At 50.4% G+C, this 12,058-nt stretch overlaps 1 protein-coding gene across 1 annotated transcript in view; it reads right to left on the bottom strand.

Moving 5' to 3' along the window:
• The window catches only part of APCDD1 (APC down-regulated 1), a 33,609-nt gene that overhangs the window by 4,963 nt on the left and 16,588 nt on the right, over positions 1–12,058 (bottom strand). The window lies entirely within an intron of this gene.

Raw genomic sequence — 12,058 nt, forward strand, 5'->3', positions numbered from 1 at the left:
TACACGACACACAAAAGAAAAAAGACAGCATTCCAGTTCCTCTGGCTGACAAGCGGGGCTGTCTAGTAAAGGCAGGGGTCTTTTCAAAGCCGGGAGGGAAGGACAAGGCCCGACAGAAGGCGGGAGCCACAGGCGTCTGGGAAATCCGCGCACACACCCTCATCGTTGTGTCCACTGGCCTCTCCATCTGGGAGGCTGATAGGCTCTTAATTAGCTTCCTGCTTTACAGCTCTAAGCCATTTAATTAGTGTGAGATAGCCGCAGCTCTGTCTTTCAGGAGCCTCTCTTGCTGAGCCTGTTTTCTAACACTCACACAGACCCTGGGCCAAGGGCTATCTAGGCTTGTGGCTTAGAGACTGCCAGCCACGTAAATGCTGTTTGCCTAGAGGTCTCGGAGCTCACACAAAAAAGGCAAGGTCTGGAAGTCAGGAAATCCGGGTTCACGGCCAAACCTGTCACTGCCTGGCTGTCTGACCTAAGTCACAGGATACCTGTGAGCCAGGGGCTGCCTCCCCCTGGACGTGGGGACCATCTTTCTGCTGGTCTCCCTCCCACCTAGAGTGTCATAAAGCCACCTAGGCTAACAGACACTGGCCACGCCAGAAGCATGACGCAAATCGGATCAGTGCTATGGTGGGAAGGCGACTTGTATCTCAGTGTTCAGGTAGACAGCTCGCAGACACCCAGCCCTGTGCGCCCCCTGCCTAGAGGTCTGTGGGGTGCAGCGGCTCACTGGTGTGGCCTCAGGCCTGCAGACAGGGACCAACAGGCAACCACCAAGGGCAGGCTCGAACTTTCGAAAGCTGGAAATTCAAATCTCCAAGGCTTTTTCGTTTCCAGTGCTCACTCAATGTGAGGTTGCTGTGGTGGTTGATGGTTAGGTGCTCTGCCGTCTTAGAGGAGGACAGCAGTGGGAGAAGAGGGCTCCCCTGCTGCCATCCCCCTGCATTCTCCTCCAAGGAGAACTCAGCGCTAACTTGTTGCTGTGCTCCCTAGATGAGCCCAGAGCTGTAATTTATGGGAGAGAAGGCTTCCTTTGCTAACGTCGTTTGGCTTGTAGACAATGAGACCAAATGGGCAGCTGCAGAGTGAGAAGAAGGCAGGGTGCTCACTGTCCTGGGGTCCTGGTGCTTTTGTTGGCCTATGGTTTCCTCCAAAGGGCTCTGTGGGGCACACAGGAGAAACTGCTCTGCGGCCTGTGGTCAGCAGTGAGCTGCTGTCTGCAACCTACAGCGAGCAAATGGGGAGGGAAGAACACCTGCACACAGCCCATCAGGACCGAGCCTAAGTGCACAGAAGGAGGTGGTGCGGGCCAGGGCCAGGGCCAGCCCCCCGCTTTTAGCAGCGACTGCTGCTTAGCAACTGGTGACCCTAGGCAAGTTATTAATCTCTCTCTGTTTCAATGTCCTCATGTATAAAATGGGATCATTCTACTTACTCACATAACTGCTGCAAGAAATGAACAGTAGATGAAAGTGGTTCCCACCCAGCGCAGCAGCACCACTGCGGGGAGGAGTTCCTCAGAGCGGCGGACCAGGCGGGGACGCACGTGTGCACACGGACAGAAGACGAAATAAATGGCATGTCCCCCCTAAATGTGCAGTCTTTCGAAAGTGCGTTAGGGTGAATAAGATACAAATTTAGTTAAGAAAGCATCACTGAATTTAGTAATTTTGCCACTATGTGTTTTCTTAGCAAATTACTAGGAGGTGAAGGTTCCATATTTTTTACCCTAAAAGGGAGTTCTGACACTCAAAAGTCTGGGATGGAAAGTTAATATGACGTCTGTAACATGCCCAACACAAGGCTCCTGCACCCAGGAAGCAGCCCCATGACCACCAGCGAGCATCATCACCGTCAGTACCTTCATCAGACAGCACCTGCCGTCCCTGCCTGGCCCACACTCTGATGGAATCAGCCCCCTACTTGGATCCAGACCTCTGAGATCTCTCAGACAGGACAGTGGTATTCTGGTGCCGGTGTCTATGAGCAAGGCCACTGAGCTGTTCAGCAGACATCCGTGGAAAGAGAGGACCCTCTGGAGCACATGTCAGGTCAAGGTAAGAAGCATGAGCCGGAAGGCTGCCACATTGCCATGAGGAGCTCCGTGCTACTCTTGCCGCTCAGCAGCTGGCAGAGAAGCCTGCTAGTGACCCCACCCACTTGCCAGGCAGCTCCCAAACCATGCAAGTGGACTGCCTGTTTACTTATGTGCCAGCCCAGCCTCCACTGCCCTACTTCCCATTCCCCACAACTTTGTTTGCTGTCTGTAATTTGGGAATTTAAAAACATCAGTTGTGACTACTTCATTTCTGGCCATTCTAAGATGCTTCTCAATCCCTGAAAAGATTTGTTTCCTCAAATACCAGTATCAATTCAGGAACTGCCCAGAAAGCATCTTAGATAGGGCAGGGAAAGAAGGCGTCTTAGTTCTTACAACAACCACAGCTGGGGTATGTCAGGCTCAGGCTGTTCCAGAAAGGCACCACGCCCAGCTGGCAGTATGTGGTGTTCACTTGGTACTTTTCTTTAAGAACAAAGGGACAGGGGTCCTGAGCTCCAAGATGAGGACCTGGCTGAACTCTGGTTGCTTTAGGCATATGGTGGCCTTGGGCTGAAGTGTTTCTGTTCGGCGGCAGAGAAAAGCAGGACAGATAGTTTTAGGGAAGCTTGCTGTCCATCAGTTGGGTCTGTGAGAATTTAGGGAGGGAGTGAGAGGAACCTGGCCTTTAGGTATTGGTCTTGCCAAATTCCTAAACTAGTTACATTTTTTATTGTGGTAAAATGTGTATAACGTAAAAACTTACCGTCCAAACCATTTTAAGTGTACAGTTCAATGGCATTAAGTACGTTCACAGTGTTGTGCAACCATCAGTATCACCACCATCCATCTACAGAACCTTCTCATCTGCCCAAATTGAAACTCTGTACCCATTAAACACCAGTCCCCCATTTCCCCCATTCCGGCGCGACAACCACCCTCTACTTTTTGTCTCTATGAATTTGACTACTCTAGGTCCCTCACATAAGTGGAATCATATGGTATTTGTTCTTTTGTGAATGGCTTATTTCTCTTAGCATAACGTCCTCCAGGTGCATTCATGTAGTAGCATGTGCCAAAGGCTGAGTAATATTCCACTCTGTATAGACCATATTTTGCTTATCCATTCATCCCTCAGTGGGCATTGGGGTTGCTTCCACCTTTTAGCTACTGTGATTAATGCTGCTGTGAACATGGATGTACAATCTATTTGAGACTCTGCTTTCAATTCTTCTGGGTATATATCCAGAAGTGAAATTGTTGGATCATATGTAATTCTATGTTTAACTTCTTGAGGAAGTGCCATACTGTTTTCCGTAGCAACTATACCATTTTACATTCCCACCAATAGTGCATAAGGGTTCCAATTTCTCTGCATCCTTACCAACAATTGTTATTTTCTTTTTTTGATAGTAGCCATCCTAATGGGTGTGATGTGGTATCCCACTGTAGTTTTGACTTGCATTTCCCTGGTGATTAGTGATGCTGAGCATCTTTTCATGTGCTTATGGGCCATTTGTATGTCTTCTTTGGAGAAATGCCTATTCAAGTCCTTTGCCCATTTTTTAATTGGGTTGTTTTGTTGTTCTGGCTGAGTTGACTAGTTACTTCTTTTTGTTTGTTTGGGGTTTTTTTTTTGCTGAGGAAGATTAGCCCCGAGCTAACATCTGTGCCAGTCTTCCTCCACTTTATACGTGGGATGCCACCACAGCATGGTTGGCAAGTGGTGTAGGTTGGCACCTGAGATCTGAACCTGCGAACCCCGGCCACCAAAGCGGACTGCACCCAACTTAACCACTACACCTTGGGGCTGGCCCAACTAGTGACTGTTTTAAACAACTCTTTAGCCGGCATGAAGAAACCAAACATCATAAACAAGGGTGGGATTTTTGGCCCTCTGTGCATACTGTCAACAAGGGGACAGTTTTAGCCATGGCTGGATAAGGGGGACACCTCTCTGTTTTGTGGACAGATTGTGCTCTTAAATCCCACCATCCTGGGCTTGAATAAAAACCAAAAGACCTATAGGGACAACTATGGTGGAGCAGAAATTAAGGCCTATATATTGTTTTGGCTCTAAAGTTTCTCTTTTCCAAGATGCTTTTCTTGAACAGTAGCCTTTGAAAATGAATAAATGGGATGAGTTTTCAACATGAAGAGTGATTTGTACTGTGAAATATCATTTGCTTTATGAAGTTACTCTCTTTGTTCCACGATCCGGTACATGATTCTCATGTGAGGAGCTGTCCTGTCCCAGGCCCTCTGACTGGGCTTCCACATCATTCCCTTCCCCGCATCTCAGAAAGGGCCGGCGTAAAGCCAGGGTTTCTGCATACAAAAGATCTGAAGGTTAAAGCAGGGGGACTGGAACATGCTTCAGTGTTGCCAATCTATGAAAAGCTTCAATTCCGAAGAGGGGAGAAAAAAGATCCCTCCACAACTAATCTCTTAAAAAAATCAAGCTTATTTTAAAAATGAAAAATCGACCTTGAACTTTATGAGTGAGTAATGTTCTAGGCAGAGTGGGGTTCTGCCCACTGTGCTTCCGGATTCCCGCTCAGCACCCTGGTCACATGTTAAATGACCGCAGCTTGCATGCACAGAACGTCTGATTCTGAGGAAGTTCAAGTACTCATCTGCTTCAGCTTCACGGCCTCCCAGAGAGCACAGTGCACTTTACCAAAGCACAGAGAGACCGAATAACGTGGCTCAGGTGACTTTACAAGCCAAACATAGAATCTGGAACATAACTTGGTCCTGGGGCTTGCTGAGTGCTACCTCCTGGCCCCAGGCTGCCTTTAGGCTCAGATCCTGCAAAGAACACACATGTCCCTAACAACGGCTCCAGTGGCTGGAAAGGGTCTTCTCTGACGGACGACTGGTGGGGGTTCTCCAGGCTTTCTCCCGTTCCCTGCCAGTATTTATTTCTGGAGAGTTGGAGCATCAACAATATTTGCTGACTGCATCTTCCTAGAGTGGGAGAAATTACTTGATACGATCTTGTTTGTGTATAGAGAGGCAGGCTGAATAAAACATTTCTTCGACTCAAAGTTTTGCTCAAGGAGGAGGAGAAATGGGAATAGACGTTGGAAACTTCCTTTCATAGAGTTCTGTTCCATGGGGTAAAAAACACATTAAGTTTCTCAGAAAGAAACCTGCCATGGCCAGTGACGGATGTTGAAGGCTTTTTTGACATGTGTAATTCAACACGTGTTCGATTACATTTCTACTGCAGGTATTCCTACACGTCCATCCTTCCCGGGTCTTCTCCACTTCACTATAAGTTCTTTGAGGCCAAGACCAAAGCACTCTCCCTTTTTCCTATTTCCCGTGAGACGTCCAGGAGACTGCAGTGGGTATGAGAAAGGTTCATGACTGACAGAAAGCTGTCCCTGGGTATTTAAAAATATTAGTAGAGTGGGCCAGCACCCATTACAAATGACAAGAGCTGCCACCCTTGTGGGAGGGGCCTCTTGGGGTGCTTTTCAGTTCCAGGATCCTAGGAGTTTATAAACTCGGGGCTCATTCTGACCACCTGCAGGAATCAGGATGATTCCACTTTCAGAAGGAAGCAGGGTGAACAGCTGTGTGCATAGCTGTTAAGTCTCTTTAACTGCAGCTTTGGGGGCCACCGTCAGGAGCTGGCAGTCTGTCTGCCCTGCAGTGCAGCATCTGCTTCCACAGGGAGGGGCAGCCACGCCAGCCCCACACGTCATGCTTACTCCGCCTGGTCACTGCCTGCCAGGAGGCAGCATGCCCTCTGAGGGCAGAGGATTTGGCCTCACGGAGATACTGCCCAGCAACCCAAAGCCTGACACAAGGATCCATGAAGGGTCCTGAGCCAAAAGGACCATGGGAGAAAGCAAGAAAGGTGGACTGCCAATTCCTCGGGTTTTGTATTCCACTGCCAAGTTATTAGGGGGAGCAAAAGTCAGCTGAAAACTCTTCTGCATCTAAAGTTAAGAAGGGGACTTCGTAGGTCCTCGGGAGCAACACTACATTTCTCAAAATGAGTTTTCTTAGAAGTTTAGAAACTAAGAAGTTAGCTCACAAAGCCCTTTCCTGTTTTATGAGATACCAGTAAATCACACAGAAGAGAATTCTGCCTCCACCTCGCCCATATAGACACACTAGGCACAGACCCAACAGCTAGATAAAGAGAACTATAATAAGCTGATTCTTTAATAGAAATGACATTAAGGATGGTTTCAGGAGAAATTCTTTATCTTTACTTGTTTGATGGTTTCTTCTACTGTTAATTTAAATTCCTTTCGATAGTTAAACTAGACTCATCCTAATAAATAAATTTGCTGTAAGTGCAGGGGACCCCCTGGGCTGGCGCATTGCTCCCGTCTCCCCACAGTGCTGAGCCAGTGCTCCCACATAGTAGGGGTGCACACAGACCTTCTGAGCGGCTGCTTTCCTGCACGCCCAGGCTTCCACTCTGTCAAGAAATTGCCTTTTAAGGGATGAAATGTTTACCACTGGCATTGTCTCTGACAACAAGTATTTCCTGGTCAGCTAACTCCTTAAACAAAGCAACCTCACATGCCTGTTTATCTGCTGAAAGACTCTGGAATCAAGAAATATAATGAACTGTTTCTGCAATAAAAGTGTATGCCAGTGGCTGTGTGGTGCAGCAATGAGGTGACATTTCATATACTGGCCCAAATAAAACGTCCACACAAGCAAGCCTTTCAGGGTCAAGACCCCATCATCTGACCCCTATTGACAGATCCCTTTATTCCCACAACATGCAACATCTGCTGCCTAATAGTGAACACCGAGCCCCAGCGAGCAGGTCACAGTGCTCTTCAGGAGTCACTCTTAATGCAAGATGGGCTCCTGAAACTGTTTTAGGTCCTGACTCCTTGGACCTCCGGAGGACCATCTACCACCTCTTCCGTCTCCCATCACCTCTGCAAATCCGTCTCCCTTCCCTCCACTGGCAGAAAGAGAAGGGATACAAATTCCTCCACAAGCACTTGGTTCCTTCTACTGTAATTCCTGCGACACCCACTCTCCGAGGAGCCACGCTAAGCCTAGGAGAGACCCTTCCTCTGCAGAGCCGTCTCCTGGGGCTGGGCTGAAAGGTTGCTGCCCACGGCCACCTGGTCCAAAGTCCCTCTGACGACACAGATATCAGAATGTCTCACAGTTACTAAGTATTTTTTCACATTCTCTGAAAAGGCTTGGAAAGGCAAGTTCCCTCAAAAATAAATGCTCATTCACAGCCTAGAAGTTTCTACAGAATTTAGGAGAGAAGGCACACAAGGACCGCCTTCTTGGTTTGCAGTGCTCAGGCCCCCTAAAACACTTTGGAGCTTTGCTTCCTCTGACATGCAGCCCGCTGCTGTGAGCGCGCTGGGCAGAGCAGTTAGGATACACGCTGGGGAAAGTCGTCTGGTGTTCAGACAACCCCTTTGATTTACGACCCTGTGGCTAAATCAGCGCAGGATTTTGGAGAAAGACCAATTCCATTTGCTTACAAGTCTGGTCCTGAGGCTCTGGCGCTTCCAACAACCCCGCAATCATTTGCTTTTAATTACTGTTTGATTCTACCACGGAAGGAACGCACCTCGCTAACCCGTCCACTGCACAGGAACCCAGGCAGAGGGGAGCGTGGCCCTGATGTGAAACTCGATGCAGCCAGGCAGCCTCCTCCAGGGACACTTGAGGCGGTCCTGGTCTCTTAATGAAGGGCAGCCACTTCCATCCTGGAAGAATCTTCCCAGCACACCTGATTCTCTTCAAACACGCTTATTTGCCAAAGGACGCTGAACCTCACAGCAAAGCTGTATAAAGCTTAGAAAAACAAGTTGATTTCAAGTGTCTATTTTTACATGGTGTCCCATTTCCAGAGAGGCTGAGACTAGTGGTTTCAAACTCAATTTAGCATTTAAACTAATTTCCAGCCAGGCCTCTCCGGAGCGGCAATTAGGAAAGAGTTCAAAGAGGGAGGGGCGTGCAGTCTCTCCAGAGGGACAAGGGACGCGCTCCCTCCCTCCCGCCAGGGAGCACCTGGGGCTTTGCATTTGCTGTGTCTGGAAAGGCACCAAGGGCAAGTCCACTTCTTCCTCCTCAGAGCGATCCTGGGGAAGGATCTAAAGCCTCCTGACAACTCTGCTGCACACTGCAGGCCAAGATGCACGAGGCCAGGGACAACACGAGAAGAACGGGCCCTTTCACTCCCAGAGCCACGTGGACCGTGGGGCCCTGCCTTGGAAGGAGCCCCCAGCCAGACCAGCCGACAGTCCAGGCGGCAAAGGGCACACGCCGGGCCCTGGACGCCTGCCTGCCCCCTCCTCCCGGCCCTGCCGCCATCTTCAGCTGTGGCCACAATAGTCCTCTGAGCCTCAGAGTCCTAGCTTTTTAAAATTTATTTTAATTTTGTGTGGTGATTGTGTTTAGGTCATGTAAAATCATGACACAAATTGGAAAAGGTACGGAAAGCTATGCAGTGATGCATCCCTGTCCCACTGTCCCAGCGACTCAGGTCCCTTCCTCAGAGACAATCGTCATTTCCCCCGCACCTTTCCAGAAACACGGGTTCCTTGGTAAATGTTTCTTATCTTTCTTTTTCTTTTTAAAGATTGGCAGCTGAGCTAACAATTGTCATCAACTTTATTTTGATTTTATGTTTTTCCTTCTTTTTCTCCCCAAAGCCCCCCATTACATAGTTGTATATTCTGGTTGTGAGTGCCTGTGGTTGTGCTATGTGGGACGCTGCCTCAGCATGACCTGATAAGTGGTGCTAGGTCCCTGCCCAGGATCCAAAGCAGTGAAACCCTGGGCCACCAAAGTGGAGTGCACCAACTTAACTGCTTGGCCACGGGGCCAACCCCTTATCCTTCTTTTATTCTTCTTCTTCTTTTTTTTTTTTTTTGGTGAGGAAGATGGGCCCTGAGTGAACATCTGTTGCCACTCTTCCTCATTTTGCTTGAGGAAGACTGGCCCTGAACTAACATCTGTTGCCAGACTTCCTCTATTTTGTATGTGGGATGCCACCACAGCATGGCTGGACAAGCGGTGTGTAGGTCCATGCCTGGGCTCTAAACCCACAAACTCCAGGCCACTGAAGCAGAGCACACAAACTTAACCACTATGCCACTGGGCCAGCCCCCATTCTTTTATTCTTTACGCAATGGTACCACACTTCTCCTGCTATTCTGTACCCTTCTTTTTCACTTAACAGTGTGTCCTGAATAATATCTAAGATCCAAGGTTCTTTCCACTTTTAATATTTCTTGAATGCGGAAATCAGGCCTAGTGTTTAAAAAATTTACTTCTTAGGAATCTGGGTAAATGTTCCCTCAACTGCAGAGGAGGTGGTAGAACATGGGAGGAAGTGCTTTACAGCTAGCCTTCAGGAAACACTTGGAGGCCCCTGGCTGACCGTCTTCTCATGCCTCCAGGAGCCATCTGCCCAGAAGGGCTTCCTACTCCAGGCCTGGGGAGGCGGGAGCTGTCGCGGGGCCCTTTCCAACGCCAGACAGCATTCTGCACATCAACCCAGTCAATTCTTCTATTTTTACTATTTTTATAGACCAGAAAAACTAAGGCTCCAAGAGGTCTTAAAGCCCCACAGCTGATGAACCAGGACTGGACTCCAGGGCTGGCTACCAACTCCGAAGTCCATATTCTCCCCAATCTATCCAGACGGGGTTAAAAACAAAAAGCAACTCTTCAACTTTTTTGCTTATAAAAATTCTAAGAAGGTCAGCCTCACAATGGGCATCCTTAATCCCCGTGCCAACGTTTAATAACTCACTTTCAAGACAGTCTTCCTCCAGGAGCCACAGGCGTGTGCCTTTGCTCCCCCAACAGACGGGCTGTGTCTCGTGAGGGACGCTGAGCAGAACAAGGAGGCCCTCCTGCAGGACCAGGGCCGTGTGAGAGTCTCGCCCTCTCAGACCTCCTTCTGAGGAGCCAGGCCACTCCCAGTACACAGTGAGTTGAGGGGGCAGACGCAGAGGCAAGAACAGAAAGGTGGGTATGCTTCATCCTTTTTTTCCAGTCCTAGAGTGAGCTTAAGAGATCGAAGAGCCTACATGGGTGTCAGCAGGTGAGGAAACGGACTCTGAACCTGAGTCGGTGCAAACGACCAGCCAAGGTCAGGCAGGGAGCAGGAGTGCGGTCCTGACTCCAGCCCATGATGCCCCTGACTCCGCCTGGAGCCATTCGCCTCCTTTCTCAGCCCTGCCTCACTGCATCTGGGCTGTCTGGCTGCTCCTTAGTGTCTCGCTGGAGGGTGCACAGGGACAGCGGCCTCTGCTCGGTTAGCAGACCTTCATAGAGGCTCAGGGTGAGACAGGGGCTGGTGCTGTGGGCTCGCATGGGGTTTCTGGATTATCTGTGGACCATTTGTATTCACGACAGGTGTACCTCCCATTACAGAGACAATTTAAAAGCTGGCTAGACTGCACTCCGAGGAAGCCACATGTACGTGCGCCCTCCCCTTCCTTCTGCTGCTGCCTCACACCAGAGTTCAAGAGCATGCTGTTCAGCTCAGCACTCAACGCTGACTGTGGAGGACGCTACCAACCGAAAGGTCCCGCCTGGAACTGGAAGCCGGGTATCCCTATCGGTTTTCCCAGGAGATGCACTAAAGCCAGCCCAGAAAGCACGCCCACTCCCAGGTGCCTCCCTGCAGCCGATTCTCCTCCTGATGGCTTTGCATCGACGTGAGGAACGCAGAGCTGCGGCCCCCCGACCCAACTCATCCTGCAAGAACCCCTAAGATCCCGCAGCCACCGGGATGGAGGCTGCCCTCTCCCTCTCTGCCCTGACTCACCGTTTCCTCCTCCGCGGGCCTGAACCTACACCGCGGAGCGCGGAGCCCCGGGTTGGCATTCTGAGCGGTGCCGGCATGCGGCCCAAGCGCCGGGAGCCCAGGGGCTGCAGGGGGTGGGGCCCTCAGCCCTCAGTCGGCCTCCTCACGTGGGACGTCCCCGACGAGGCGCAACTTGAGGAAGCAGCCTCCCGCAGGCAGGCTTCCTCAGCAGATTTTCCAGTTACATAAAGGCACTGTCCTTACGCGAGCTCACAAGTACCGCAGATAAGGAGAGCGCACTGCGTGGTCTCGGCAGGGACAGCGCTCTGTGCTGTGTCCACCAATCATGAATGACTTAGGGGACTAGGAAGAGAAACGGTTTTTAAAAACGAATAAACTGCCAAACAAATGTCAAACAGGCCCTGCAATTAGAGTTGCTGTCTTGAGGATTCCAGAAAAGCCAAGCTGAGTGGGGAGCCACTCTAGAGAAAACGGCTGCCCCGGGGACCAGAGCCACAACCCCACCGGCCCCGCCCCACCCGCCTCCAGCTTCCCCGGCTGCTGCTGTGGGCACGGGGGCGTTCCCCCGACACCGATCCTGAGCCTGTGGGAAGGAAATGCCTTGTGGGTTCCAAATACAACTGCTGGACCATCGTTCAAGAGAAGAACATTAGAAGGTTTTAATCGTTTCCTGCCGGCTCTGTGCGCTCTCCTGATCGCAGGAATCGACATTTCACAGAGTCACATGGAAAGAGCCTGGGGTCTGCAGAAGGAGGTTTGGGTTCAAGTTCAGGCACTGAAACTCACTAACTGGAGACCTTCGGTAGGAGAGTCAGCCTCAAGCCTTAGCCGCCTCTTCTGCCCAAGAGGGTGAGAATATCTGCCCTACAGGATGGCTGTGAGGACTGAAAGCAGTACTGTGGGTGGGAAGTCTTTACAGGGCCCACAGCACTGCGCTGTGCCATCAGCACTGTCCCTGTCACCTCCTCCAGGCCGGGGCCACCACTGCTGCTGTGTCTCTCCCAAATGTGGCTAGAACACCTCCACGCTTCCTCCATGCTCTCCTCTGAGAATCACAGAGGAGGTTCCTGGAGTGTTCAAGCTAAAAGGAGCCTCAGGAACTTTCTAAGACCACTGCCCTTTCTAGCCCCTTCCACACCACAAACCCGACTCCCACCACCCGCATCAAACAGGAAAACCCAGGCCCCCATCATTGAGCAAGCTGGTGCAACCCAGGTCTCCTG

The sequence above is a fragment of the Equus asinus genome, chromosome 7 (genome assembly GCF_041296235.1).
Source record: "Equus asinus isolate D_3611 breed Donkey chromosome 7, EquAss-T2T_v2, whole genome shotgun sequence".
Lineage (NCBI taxonomy): Eukaryota > Metazoa > Chordata > Mammalia > Perissodactyla > Equidae > Equus > Equus asinus.